We start from the raw sequence: 12,295 nt of genomic DNA on the forward strand, positions 1-12,295 counted from the left end.
AAAAGAAAAAAGAAAAAGAAAAAAGAAAAAGAAAAACCAGAAGAACAGAAGGAAAGAAGAAAAGAAGAAAAGGAAAGGAAAAAGAAAGAAGGAAAAGGAGAAAGGAGAAAGGAGAAAGAAGAAAGAAGAAAGAAAAAAGAAAAAAGAAAAAAGAAAAAAGAAAAAAGAAAAAAGAAAAAAGAAAAAAGAAAAAAAAAAAGAAAAAACCAGAAGAACAGAAGGAAAGAAGAAAAGAAGAAAAGGAAAGGAAAAAGAAAGAAGGATAAGGAGAAAGGAGAAAGATGAAAGAAGAAAGGAGAAAGGAGAAAGATGAAAGAAGAAAGAAGAAAGAAAAAAGGAAAAAGAAAAAAGAAAAAAGAAAAAGAAAAAAGAAAAGAAGAAAAAAGAAAAAAGAAGAAAAGAAGAAAAAAAAGAAAAAAGAAAAAGCCTGAGGCCAAGTCCAGCAAGTCTGGGAGGTGACAAGGGGTGGGACGGGGACCGGGACAGGCCACTGAGCCAAGGGAGCCCCTTCTCTGCCGAAAACAGCCTCCCCGTCAAACCCAGAAATGGGGGAAACTCCTATCAGCCCCAAAGCCTTTTCAGCCCCCGTGGAGCACTTTGAGCCCCGCGTGTATTGAATACATGTACGAGCAGCAGGAGGGGGGCACGGGGGGGAACGGCAGCACACGCTCATGCGACGAGGGGTGCAAGCACATAACCCGCTGGCTGGGGAAACAAGTGTTTTTAAAGACCCTGCTTGGCCGGTCTCGTCTCCGAGCTCGTTAAGACAGGAGGATGATTTGTGGCCACGAATCCCCGCGTGAGATTTGGAAGAGGTCCCTTGTTGACGTTACGGCTGCCGTCTCTTGCTCTAAGGGCCAGACTGGTGGAAAAACAGGAGAATTCGGTCAACAGCCCCAACAACTTTAATATTTGCGCGATCGCCATCATCTGCTGTGGCTCCTGCACGACCAGGACCATGACGTGGAGACGGGGTCCCGCGGGGGAGCCTGTGGGGCGGCTCGTCCCCTACCTCTGCCCCTCACAGCTGGTCCATCCGGTGAGAAATACCATTACGTTTTTGCAGAAAAAACCCCCACACAAATTCTACAGAAATGTGCTTCAGCCACAGATGAGCTCTATCACCCAGACCCTGAGTACTCCTCATGGCTCTGTTTGTGCACGACAGCTACTCCTCCCACCGTCTGGTACCATGGCCGTGTGTTGTGCCATCCTTCATGACCTGCTTCCCCAGGTCAGCTTCCTGATGGAGGAAGCATCATTTATTTTGGTACCTCACCTGCACCTTGGATATCCCAGTATTCCTCACCGTGCTTTGCGTTAAAGCACTGATAAAGCCTCTTAACCATCCTCTGGGAATTGTAGAAGCATCTACAAGACAGGATTTTATTTGTAATATCCCTGTGGGAGCCAGCGTGGAGGACATCCCCAGGCTGGTTCATCCCCAGCTCCGGGCAGAGCGCAGCGATGGAGGTGGGTTGTACGCCCAGACCCAGCAAACCACGCAAACAAAATTAACGATGCCAACATTACGGCCATCCCACCTGAGCTGGGATTTTCTGGAAGGGATTTTTCTGAGCGAGACAAGGCAGAAGAGGAACCTTTCCTCCCGATGGCGAACCCAGCCCCGCTAATCTCTTGAAAAAAGTGTGAAAAGCGAGCGAGGTTCAAGCATGATGGAAGCTGTTTCTCATTAGCGTGGGAACCAGAGAGGCACGCTGCAGGGAGCTCAGGGTGGAGCGGGGGGGGCTGCTTCTCCGTGTATCCCCTAAGGAGATGCTACCCTGCCCCAAAACAGGGTGACCGGCGCACCCAGTCCCACCGGGACGGGGCTTTCCATCCTTGCGCAGTAGTGACCCTTCCCATCGCAGTGTCCTCCCCACGCCCGGGGGTCCGGCGGGGACACCCCGACCTCGCAGCTCGTCACCCGGGGCCGGAGGTGAAATATCGGATCCACAGGCAGCTTGTCATCACTGCCGGGGCCGGCAAGAGTCGAACCCCGCGTGCGGCGAAGGGTCAGGGCAGGACACTGGAGAAGGGAGTGGAGCAGAGATGTCTTGGAAGAGCAGAGAGGAGGAATGAGAAGCACGACGTGAGAGCATCGGCCAGCTACCGAGGAAGGGAGACGCATGACCCGGTGCATCGGCCTGTTTGCAATCAGCCCAGAGCCGGGAGCAGCGCGGCCAACGGGGACGCGCACAGCGAATTGGGAATCGGCTGGGAAAGGGCTGCAGGGAAAGGCTGACGCAGGAAAAGGCGTAAAACCGCAAACCTATCCTCCTAATGATGAGTACCGGGTACCACAACCCAGGGAAACATCACGGTCACTCCTGCACTCACCCCGTGCTTGCAGGAGTTTTAAAAAAACCACTTCTCCTGCCTCAAAATCAAGGACAAATTCCAACAAAGAGCAGGGAAATCCCTTTCCTCCGGCGTGTTTCTAGTCCGCGTGTAAAACCAGTAAATTACTCTCTGCACAGGAGCGGAGATGAATTAGATTGCAATTAAATTGCAGCGGGGGAGTTTTAGGTTAGGCTCGAGCAGAGGCAGCAGCTTTGCTGCAGTGCGCGTGGTCCCACATTACAGCGTCGGGCTCTACGGACGCGGTGCTTCCCTCCCGGGAACCACGTGTGGCACGTATAGATATATAAGAGAAACCCAGGACTCATCTGTCTGCTGAGGTGTGTTCACAGACCGGGACCAGGCCTCTTACCAGCTTGCTGGAAGTAAGAGTGAGGCAAACCACGCGTTGGGGAGATGCTGAGGGCTGCACTAGCATCTCCTAAACCTTGCGGAGCGGGGAGCGGGGAGCGGGATGAAGTCTGAGGGCAGGAACATCCCTCAGGCTCCGGCCGCAGCGAAGGGTGCGTGAGCCGGTCGTGGTTTTACGCATCAAGCTCCAAGGTTCACCAGAACGAAACCAGCCTGTGAGCCTAAAATAATTTGTTTCTCTATTCGACAGCGAGCAATGGGAGAAGTGCAACCTCTTGCACAGCCCATGGGGCTGCAGCGGACAGGGAATCCCCTTTCCTTGGTGAAAAGCCCTTTCCCTGACAAACCAGATGCCGTGCAATGCAATTAGCCGTAATTAGCAGGCTATGGGGCCGGTGGCAGGATGTTAGCACTGCAAGTCACCATGCCAGCTGCACCTCTTCGCTGATGGGCCTGGCTGCCCGTTCTCAGCTCCCCTCTGCCGCCTGTTTATTTTTGTGGTCAGATGTCCTGGGGTTGTGAGAGCTTTGAAAAATAATTATTCCACTGTTTAGGATAACAAATTGGGGTTGAAAAGTCAGAGAGTAAAACTCACCCAACTCTTACCGACACAATCGTAGATCCAGGGTAAATTGTGTCTTTTTTTTTTTTTTGTCTAATTTTAACAACCTTGCTAGGAATCAGAAGGCAGGAGCAGCTCAACAGTTCAAGTTCCAGTGAGTGCAGCAGGTTTGGGGACCGAGATCTTCCCATGCCCAGACACCTGCCCTGCTCTGGGGCCAGAAATCCTGCAGGTCTCGGCTCCCATGCAGCCATACACGTGCAGCGATCGAGCAGTCGGAGTGCCACCTGCTGACACTACAGACTATATAGCGTCGCCTATACATTAATCCCTCCTCTGCTGAGGTCACCTTGCGTGTCTCCAAGGCAGAGCCGTCCACTGTGTCCAGCCAGCACTTGCCTTAGGGAAACACTGCCGGTGATGGTGGTCCTCACCCTCCTGACAGGAGAGGACAACATCGGCTGCTCTGATTTCAGACCCTTTTACTTGTAGCTGGTGGCTTTGTATGGTTTTTTACGATACAGAGAGGCTGAGCGACTCTCTGGAGAGGCTCGAGGGCTCATGAGGCAGCGCTGAAACCCCATCAGCATCTCCCCACAGAGCGGGGAGAGTAAAGCCTTGGTGGGGTGGGAGCAAGAGAAGGAACTCCGTTTAAAATGGAAAATATTTTCTGGCGCCTTCTTGTAAGGCCACTTTCTCCTGGAGGCTCACTGCACCAACCCTTCCTGCGGCCTTACGGCTTTTACAGCTTGAGTTTTTGGAGGGTGAGGGCAGCAGCAAAGCCCCAGCCTGTTTGGACCCCAGTCACGGTCTGGTCCTTGCAGGGGCTCTTGGCAGCTGTGGGAGCTTTTGGGCATCCAAATGCTGGGAAAGGGATGAGCACTTACTTGGGAGGGAGGAAACCTCCTCGGACCCCCATAAATCACGAGCGGCAAGACCCTCCTTGTCCAGCACCCCAAGGACACCCAGGAGATGCACCTTTTCCAGAGCAGCCCAAAGGTGCTTCTCTCTGACAAGACAAAACTATACTAGGTTGGACTCCGAGCCACTCAGATGGCCATCACTTATTTCATCCAGCCACACGCTGCTTTCAGGAAGCTAACTGCAAAACCAATGTACAGTCTTTTCTTTTAACTCACGGTGCACTCAGACCATCCCAGGTCGTCAACCGAACCGCTAAACGAGCTTTGATACAGTCACACACACTGGATGCCCGTTGCAGCCCTACCAACGTGGCTAATCCTCAGGAAACGGTAAAAAATAAGCCAATAACTCATCCAGCCCTTGGCTTTGCCGTTTTCCAGAAACTCAGGGGTTGTTACCAGCTGATCCAAGGCAGAATTTCTAGTAATTTTCTCCAATTAGTATCTTTTTCCTTGACTTGAGTTACACTACTTTCTGCAGAAAGCTTTAGCACAGCGTGTGGTTTCTCATGTTTTACAGGGACGGCCAAACAGCTTCTTGCAATAGCGACTGACTGCCCAAGCTGGGCTTAAAGAAACAGCGCTTTCTAGTAATAGGGGAAAAAAGCTTCAAGCTTTACTTTAACTTTGCCCCCCTCTGATTTCCTGGGGACTTTGCCGTACAGAGGGAGACACAGCAGAGCCCTTTGCTCATCCAAAATCCTTCTTCCACCTCCCAGCAGCATGGGGTTGACTGCTGGGCTGAAAACGTGTCCTCAAAAGCTTCGTTATTTGGCTGGTTTCCCCTGTCTTTTTTTTTTTTTTTTTTTTTTCTTCAGAAGAAACATCCAGGCGATATTTCGCAGCAAATAAAAGCCAGGCGTGAGAGCCTGACTTTCCTGGCAGCCACTCGGGGCGTGAAGCTGGCAGGTAACCGCACGCCGCTGGGCTGGGCTGGAAAAAACGTCCCTGTCCCACTTCTGAACTGATTCAAAGCTGAAAACCTTAATCCTCCCTCCCTTAACCCTCTGGACAAGAGAAAGCAAGTTTTTCTATGAAACAGATTAAAAGCAAAAAAAAAAAAATTGGTGAAATCTTAAATATCCCACTCATTTCTCACAGGGGTAGGAAAAAGCCCAAACCCCGAGGAGAGGGGTGCGATGCCGAGCTCCCTCCCTACCACAGACACAGATAACAAGCAGGTAAACTCCAGCACCCAAGGGTGAAGGAACCAAAGAGATTCTTGCTTAATTTTTAAAAAAATTCAGGTTTGCACAAAACCACCCTTTTTTGGAGGATTCATCTCTTCGCTACAATTTGCTGGGCTCAGCCAAACTGTACCCCTGCCGAAAGCCTTTTTGCAAGGGGAGAAATGGATTTATTCATCCCTACAACATGGAAACTTGATCACAGGCTGACTCTGGTATCTCCCAAGGAGGGAGAAAAAGCAGAGAGCTGGTGCGTGGGCAAAAGGCAATACAGCAAACGCAGCTGGGAAGGGGAGAGATCCGCACCCCCGGGAGCAGCCGGGTTTCCTACAGCTCGCACCTGCAGCGAGATGCGGCTTCTTCGGGAAAGAGGATGGCGGGGGCACTTCAGAAGGCACGGCTGGAAACCGTGACCGTCGGTCTAAATATCATCCTAAATGCACGCCTCCCTTCCCAGCCTGTTTCATACCACTGCAAAACTGAGTTTGCAGTCTCTGGGTTTTGGGATAGACTTAAGCTTGCTGAGCCCAGTTTTAATGTTATCAAGTGTGTAACAGAGCATAACAGTCCTGCAAAGTTCTTTAAGATTCATTAAAATCCTCCTCCCCCTCAGAGCCATGCAGGTGCTGCTCAGTTCCATGTTTGCTGGGTGCCTACCAAGCCAGGGCTGACCAGCGTCACTGGAATACGTCAGGCTTTGACCCAAAATCCTGCGTGAGAGCCCAAGTCTCTCCCCCGACTCTTCTTTTTATCATCCCACCTCCCTATACGCCAGCAGCTGCCACTTCATCTTCACTTACACTACCATCACACAGCAGCAACAATAAAAAGAAATTTATTTCCATGGGCAAGAGCCTGATGTTATTTTGGCAAGGGCAAAATCACCAGGATAAAAAATAAAGACCCCAGAGAGGTGGGGGGTGTTGGTCATCGAGGTGGTTGGCTGGAGCCAGAGTTTCCTCAGTGGTCCAACATCCCTCTGCTGGGGTTTAGAACCCCCAAACCTGGGGTACGTCACTCTCGGGCACACAAGGAATGGGAAAATGAGTATCAGTCAGCCAGGCTGATCACCGAGAAGCCAGCCCACCGTTTGCTGTGTATTTTTATTGTTGAGAGAAGTAGCTAGTCCCCATCCCCGTCCGAACCCAGCAATGAGCCAGGGAACAAAATCTGCAATGGAAAAGATTCAATTATTTAATTCAGTTCTTTAATACTCTGAAAATGAATACAGGCTGCCAAATCAAACAGAATTAGAACACTGGCACAAATGGGAGAGGAAAAAGTTAGGTGAACTTTTGATTTATATGCTAGCTGAAAGCCTCTCCCCAGAGACGCCTTTCACTTACAGCTTTTAACAGTTTGTCTCAGCAAGTGCAGGCAATAACAACAGTGCTCAGGTGTTGGGGTTTCGGGGTTTCCCTTGGCCTTCTTGCTGATGCAGGACACCACAACCCTTGCTCACACCGGTGGTGGAGGATCAGGCTCTCGTGCTTAGAGACAGGACAAAAAGAGAAGGAAAAGAGCAAAAAGCGAGATGCCCAAGTCTAGATCGATCTAAGCACGTGGTGTCTCCTCCACATGGCTCTGTACCTCCGCTTAGACCCACACAGGCAGCCTCTGCACTCTTGGCAGGAGAGGATGCTCTTCTCTCCTCCTCTGTCCTGAGGCTTTTGGAGAGGTGTATAAACCCCTGCCTCAGGCTTTGCCACCCTCCACCATCCCACTGCAGTGCAGCAATGTCAAGTCCTTGGTTTAAGCCACCAGTACCTTATGTACTAACTGCTGTTATAGCACCTTATGGCTCCTTTGCTTTTTTCACTTCTTTTGAGATTAATGTTGGACTAAGACATGAGGTGACGCTCAGCCTCTCACCGGCCCGCTTTGCCTTCTCTTTCAGCAAAGCCAGGGAAGCTTTCTGCAGCATTTGCTGCGGCCTGAGCTGAGCTCAGCTAGAGCCAAGCCACTGGAAGCAGCAGAGGTGTGACATGGTTTAACACGAAAGCCCCGGGACTGCATTTTTTACAAGCCTTCCATCGGTTTGTAGGAAAACAGGAAGAAAAGGCAGAGAGGTCCTGGGCCAGGGCCAAGGACTGCTGGTGTGCACCACACGTGCCTCCAGGCATCTCCAAAAGGTCTTTGGAAGAGCTCAGGGGAAGTCAGTCCTAGGAAAGCCATCGGGGTGCTGCCTGCAAGTGAGGACACACTTGTCTCAGTGCCTCAGCATTCCCCAGCATCCCTCTCTGGGTACAGAAAGGAGATCAGCAGCTTGGCTTCTCTCAGGGTACCCTATCCCACATGTGTGCATTACCAGGGAGAAAAGACAGCAGGGCACTTTTTTATTTTTCTTTTCAATGTTGCAGCTGGGCTAAGTCCATAACAAGGGTCCGAGCCCAGACTTAGACTGCAGGTTGTTGCAGCAGGACTGTCTCTGTCATCCAGGTGGGTTTCTGCACTGGGTTTGGGGTGCTCCAGTACTGTCCAAACAGCAACTCCCCACTTCCATCCCAGGACAGAAAAGAAAACCACATACGGTGAGTGAAATTATACTCTAGGCCAAAGCCAGCCTTATTAATAGAAGCAGAAGAAAAAAAAATCAGCTTCACTGACAGCACTGAGACATGCCTTTGCTAATTGCTGTAAGGGAGAGTGACCACTGTCAGTGCCTCTAGCCTGCAGCATTGTTTCTGAAAAGAATGTGTATAAGTGCTGTATTTTTAATATATATATATACACACACATGCGTATATACAGAGTTTGTTGACCAAGCAGCTCTGAGAACACACAGCTGACCTGGGCACACTGTGCCAGTCCTTAAACAACCGCCCATCTGCATCTCCCGGGGCTGTCACCCTCCAGCAACGGGCCAGCCGGGGCCAACAGATCAGGGCAGAGGTTTCTGGGCCAGCCCAGAAGAAAGGCTGCAAATCCCCTATGCATTTGCTCTTGCTGCTGCTTCTGAACAATTCTGGAAAGCACTGGATGGTTTTCAGCCTGCCAAAGAGTAACAGCTTTTGCCTGAATTTTGCCTGAGGTTGCTCATTTTCTTCTGCAGCCTGACATGCAAAAAACTCAATTTCAGATGTGATTCTTCAGCATTTTCTTCAGCCCCTGAACCTCTCACACGATTGTGCTGGCACCGAAGCCAGAAAAGTTTAGTCATGGCCTATGTCCCTCCTGTGCCAAGGAGGGCAGAAATGAGAACAACCACGTTCGAAGCTAGTCGATGGACTGAATCCCAGCCCAGAGCTAAAGAGCTAGAGGCATTTACCCTGGAATTTACCCTAGGCAAGGCAGCATTAGCAACTCTGTCACCTTCTCAGTTAAATAAAAGGACCCTCCCATTCCATAAAACTTAAGCTGTCAGGCCAATGAGTGAACAGGAAAACCCACAAGGTAAAGACTCTGAAAAGAAGTTTGTGTTATCAAGTATTTCCCAAACATGCAAGAGCTGAGCTCTGTCTCACAGAAACGATACTCCCTCCCCAGAGCAGCCAATGCTGGAGACCTTGTCTCCCCCTGCTCTCATACCCCAGCCTTGCCATCACCCCTCGGGAAGCTGTAGCCTTTCCAAAAAAAAAAAAAAAAAAAGAACAAACCATGAGTCAAACCTCAGGAAAATCCTGATGTTACTTTAGAAGTTGGGATTTCTAAAGAAAAATTTGTGTCATCTTTATTTCACTCATTCCCACGGGTGTTAGGGTTTTCATACTGAAGCTTGCCTGTGAATCCTTCCCCAGGGGGACTGCAGACTCCCCACGAGCTGGGACTTCAGGGCAGACCCCAGACCTGCGAGCCGTGTATTAAAAGTGGGCAGCTCCACAATCCTAGTGACTGCTATGGCTTTCACTCTCATTTTTCCTATTTCTGAAAGAAAAAAACAAGCAAAGAAAAACCCATTAAGTGCTTCCCTTGTTTTTAAAGCAGAAATTCCTAGTTCGACTGCTGACACCATCTGAACCAGTGGATGGAAGTCTGCCGTGGAGCAAGGGCAGCCGACGTTCAGGTCTCCCAAAACTAAACCTCACTCCTCCACCCTCCAGCTCCATGCCCAGCTTGGCTGGGTGGTTGTGCTGGAAGACACGGCTGCAAATGTTCGTTGCATGAATCAGGGCAAGACTTTGCCCCTTTTGTCTGCTGAAGAACCACGCTGACTTCATATAATGTGTGCGTATGTATCTACATCTAGAGACACGTAACGTGTTAACTCATAATTTCAGTAATCATGGTCGGATGTACATGAATAACTCCACCATGGGGGTTTTTTTGCTGGACCAAATACCTGTCCCCGATTTTAAAATAAGTGGAACAATAACGTGAAAGCAGGCATGCGCTCTTTACTGATCCTGACATCCCTGCTGCTGCTGCCTGCATGCGCCCTGCTAGCAGCAGCCAGACCTGGATTAGATCTGCATCTCTTCTGATCTGTTTGTATTTTGCTCACACATTCAGGACAGGAGCAAATGAGGACCATGCAACAGAACGATGAAGCTCGGTGACTTGCTAACTAGCTCTGGTTTAGTTGCACAGTCATGCCCAACACCCCAGCGGGAACATCTGCGTGGAAGCATGACAGCTTTGGCTGCGCTGGTGCCAGATTTGGTTTTGAAACTAAGTTATGGACAGAAGCTGTAGACTGGATGCAATTTTCATCAATTCTGTAGAAAAACTGATTTTTGCAGACCTTCTTTGAAGGTCTTGAAGATCTCCACTGAGCCATGGGGATGCAAGAGGTGGGCGATACAAAGCAGGCCAGAGCAGGGCTGACAAACACGTGAAATGCCAAGCTGGGCTAGTTGCAGAGGCAACCAGTGAAACTCCGCCCGATGCATCACAAGAGAGATGAGTTTTGCCAAAGGGCTCCAGGAAGCGGAGAGAACAGGTCCACAGATACCTAAAAGGAGTTTTTGGGAAGAAAATTCATAGGGGAGAGAAAATTCTGGAGAGATGAGAGTCTGGGCAAAATCATAACGGGGGGATGAATGTAGAGAGATGTTAACTACAAAATAAGAGCTTGTAGTGGTCAGATGGTTAAATTATGGGGAACTTCACAAGGAAGGACAAGCAATTCAAGTCCCCAGTCCTTAAATGGATAAAAATGGTCAGATACATTGGAAGCAACATCAAGACAAATGCAGTCCACAAGCTCTGGCAAGGCAGAGACTGCACAATTGATAGACAGCTGTGGGCAAGACATTCTGCCAGCTTCATGGACATCTGGAAGGAACTAGTGTCCAGAGCCACTGCTAAACAAATATGCTATCTGGCTAAATATGTTATCTGTAAATACCTTCATGATATGATCCTGCTGCAGCCATCTAAGGAAAAAATAAGAGACAAAAACTGTGACAGCAGAACATGACTGGCACTTTGGGCCTCAGGTAGGGCAGGTTGCCCAAAGCCTTGGGAGGCAGGGCAAAAAATGGCGAGAATAGTTAAAACTAAAATCAAAACAGATCTGCAGCCTTGGGATCCCAAGCAGAGAGGCTAGCTGCTCCTCTGGCCTCAATGGATTGTTCCCAGGGTGAGGAGTTCTATGGTATATTTGGGTTTTTTCCACTGTCACCTACCAGTCATGGACCCTTGACTGCTCTCCACCATTAAAAAACAGTCTTTTGAGGCTAAACTGTGCAAATAAATTCCCAGTATAGGATTTTCCAAATTCCCATTTTAATTTGTTGTACTAATAACACGTCCAAAACATTTGTTAAGCCCTAGGGAGATTCAGAGCAATGTGAGCAATGACAGATTAACCGGCAGAGGTTGGATCCTAGACAATACTATCTTCTTTTCAAGAAAGATGCACTATTTAGGTTAAACTTGATTTATTGGCAGGTACAGTTAAATTAAGGGGATTTTATAGGGTGCGAAGTCCCCTGCTACTTATCAGATCTACAGCAAATAGTGCTGTTCTTCCCTCGAGCACCATGGGGGCCGGCAGCAGCAAGGGGCATGCTGCAGTCACTACCATCCCCGCTTGCTGATCTTGCCCCCGAGAGCAGTCCTCTGCCAGGAACAACATATGGGGATATTTCCATTTTAGGAAGTGAGCTGTTATTTCACCACTTCTGGCCAACACTGATTTATGCAATTTGACACAGATGAGGGACAGAGCCCTTACACAACGCACTCCACTGTCCACAGCAGATTTTCAGCAGATCTCTCCCCATCTCCTTTGCACTCAGTGATGGATGCTTAGAGCAGTTACAAACAGAAAGGCAGATGCGAGGACTGATTTTGGAACAATCTTTTTCATAGTCGGAGCAAACAATTATTGTGAAGATGTGAAATACTGTTTTGAATCATTTACTAGCTGGTAAGCAGCATGGCTTTGTTCTGAGCTGCGTAACGTATCACCTAAGCAAGCAATCACAGGGCTCAGCATACAGAGAAACAGTCCTTCAACAGGGACACAAAACTCCCACCCATCCCACCGAAGGCTGAGGGACAATAAATAACACAATGGCAGGGGTACGTCTGGGCCACCACCAACACGGGCCTCCAGAGGAGGCACCTCTGTGGAGAGCAATAGCAAGCGGACATGCGACGGCAATGAGAGCGTCAGAGAAACGCTGCTGTTCTTCCCCTCAACAGGGAAGGAGAGATTGCTGCAGCACCAGAAATGGTCTAGCAGAGGATGTGGCTTCCAGGCCACCGGGACCATGAAGTAGCTGAAGACTTGCCTATCACTTCACACGCCGATGGGCAGGTAGCCGTAACGAGCTCCAGAGAGCTTGTGTTCAGCCCCAGGCCTATGAGGGGGGAATAATAAAGGGCTGTAACCATAAAGATCAGGGCTGTTTTGAGGTAGGACATACAGACTTGGCCCAAAGCACACTCAAGAGAGCCGCTTTGATTTCTCTTTGAATGCATTAATGTGCAGAGCGGAAATATCTGGTGTTCAGCTGGGACAA

The 12,295-nt window shown here is 49.5% G+C and overlaps 1 long non-coding RNA gene across 3 annotated transcripts in view; it reads right to left on the reverse strand.

The window, feature by feature from the left end:
• Nucleotides 1-6,618: 6,618 nt before the first annotated feature.
• Nucleotides 6,619-12,295, reverse strand: part of LOC129208148 (uncharacterized) — a 30,532-nt gene continuing 24,855 nt past the window's right edge. For all 3 annotated transcript variants that reach the window (XR_008577688.1, XR_008577687.1, XR_008577689.1), the window contains one exon: nt 6,619-9,248. This is a non-coding gene — a long non-coding RNA (uncharacterized LOC129208148). The remainder of the gene's footprint in view (nt 9,249-12,295) is intronic.

Source organism: Grus americana, chromosome 6 (assembly GCF_028858705.1).
Source record: "Grus americana isolate bGruAme1 chromosome 6, bGruAme1.mat, whole genome shotgun sequence".
Lineage (NCBI taxonomy): Eukaryota > Metazoa > Chordata > Aves > Gruiformes > Gruidae > Grus > Grus americana.